Here is a 2,466-nt window from a genome sequence, read left to right on the forward strand (position 1 = left end):
GGCACTATGCCACCAGCACTCCTTCTTTGCCAGTATAAGACTCAATAATTTAGAAATCTTCCCAAAATGCCTGTCAGTTAAGAACTAGTGACCAGAGGATGTGGAATATTCGCTGGGAAGCAGCTGTTAGGATGTATCCAAGCACCCAGAGAAAGGGAGTAAGTAAATGACCTGGACAGTAGAAAAGCCAAGAACACAACTGATATCAACAGGGCAGCAGAGATCCAATGGACAGGAAATTATCTTATCAGGGCTGAGGGAAACAAAATACTTGTGCTTATTAAAGAAGGAAAAGACAAAAAGCCAAACCTATCGCAGTTGAGTCTATTCTGACTCATAGCAACCCTATTAAGACAGAGTCGAACCACCTATAGGGTTTCCAAGACTGTAATCTTTACAGAAACAGACTGCTTTCTCTTTCTCCCATGGAGTGGCTGGTGGGTTTAAACCACACCTTTTGGAGAACAGCCTGGTGTTTAACCACTGCACTACCAGGGCTCCTTTTAAAAGAACAAGACAGAGTATTTACAGCAAAAGGAAAAAAAAAAAAAGTCTAATACCACTAAACCTCTTCAATACTGTTTCCTAAAAAGATAGGCAGACAGATTTTTTTTTTTTTTTTTTTTTTTTGCCTAGAGGTATTCCAGCATTGAATTAATTGAAAAGAAAGAAAAGATGAAAATCAATTTAAATATTCAACAGCTAGGGAATGATTAACTAAAATATGGTTTAACAATAGAGTTGGATAGTTTAATTAAAATACTTATGAAAAGTTTCTAATAACCTTTGGGTAAAAATCGGTACTTGTATGGAGTATAATCACAAATAAAGAAAAATAAATAAATAAAATCACTTCTGAAAAAACCAAGAAGGATATCTCTAAATGGTGGAGTAATGTTGATTTTTTTCCCTTTTTCAATTTTCTGAAACATGCATTATTTTTTTTAGGTGCTGTCAAGTTGGTTCTAACTTACAGCAACCCTTTGCACAACATAACAAAACATTGCCCAGTCTTGGGCTATCCTCACAATCAATGCTATGTTTGAGACCATTATTGCAACCACTGTGTTAATGCATCTCCTTGAGGGTCTTCTTGTTGGCGGTCTTCTTTTTTTTTTTTGCTGACCCTCTACTATACCAAGCATGATGTCCTTCTCCAGGGACTGGTCCCTCTTGATAACATGTCCAAAGTATGTGAGATGAAGTCTTGCCATCCTTGCTTCTAGGGAGGATTGTGGTTATACTTCTTCCAAGTCAGATTTGTTCATTCTTCTGACAGTTAGGTATATTCAATATTCTTCATCAACACTATAATTCAAATGCACCAATTGTTCTTTGGTCTTCCATATTCATTGTCCAGCTGATACTGACTCAGGTCCTCAAAGTGACTTATTTGCTTTTTAACACTTTAAAGAGGTCTTTTGCAGCAGATTTGCCCAATGCAATATATTGTTTGATATCTTGACTGCTGCTTCCATACGTGTTGATTGTGGATCCAAGTAAAATGAAATCCTTGACAACTCCAATCTTTTCTCCAATTATCATGATTTTGCTTGTTGATCCAGTTGTGAGAATTTTTCTCTTCATTATATTGAGGTGTGATCCATACTGAAGACTAATCTTTGATCTTCATCAGTAAGTGCCTCAAGTCCTCTTTGCTTTCAGCAAACAAGGTTGTGTCATTGCATATCACAGGCGGTTAATGTTTCTTCCTCCAGCCCTGATGCTGTGTTCTTTTTCATATAGCCCAGCTTCTTGGATTATATCCTCAGCATATAGATTGAATAAATATGATGAAAGGATACAACCCTAATGCACACCTTTCCGGATTTTAAACTGTGGAGTATCCCCTTATTCTCTTTGAATGACTCCCTCTTGGTCTATGTGCAAGTTCTACATAAGCACTATTAAGTCTTCTAGAATCCTCATTCTTCACAAAGTTATACATAATTTGTTCTGATCCACTGAAACTTGTCTACTTGTGGGTGACCCTGCTGGTATGTAAAATACCAGTGACACAGCTTCCAGCATCACAGCAACACGCAAGCCACCACAGTACGACACACTGATAGACAAGCTGACATACATTGCTTTCTGTAATTTTCTCAAAACAATATAAAATTTTAAAAATTAAACTGTACTCCTAAAATAGGAGCACTGGTAGCATAGCGCCTAAGGCATTCTGCTAACCAGAAGGCTGGCAGTTCAAGCCCACCAGCCACTCTTTAGAGGGAAAATTGAGCAAGCTACTTCCATAGAGATTCCACCTCAGAAACCCAAGGAATGAGTGACTGGAATACAACAATGATTAAAATATAGTGGTTGACCTTTGGGAATTTACTAGCTAGTGGGCACAAAATATAAATAAACATCACAGTACCCTGACTGAGGAATAAAGATAAGACTAGAGAAGGAGCTCTGGTAGCATAGTATCTAAGGCACTTGACTGATAATCAGAAGGCTGGC

This window comes from Orycteropus afer, unplaced genomic scaffold (genome assembly GCF_000298275.1).
Source record: "Orycteropus afer afer isolate SDZICR_OR568_19922 unplaced genomic scaffold, OryAfe1.0 scaffold00032, whole genome shotgun sequence".
NCBI lineage: Eukaryota > Metazoa > Chordata > Mammalia > Tubulidentata > Orycteropodidae > Orycteropus > Orycteropus afer.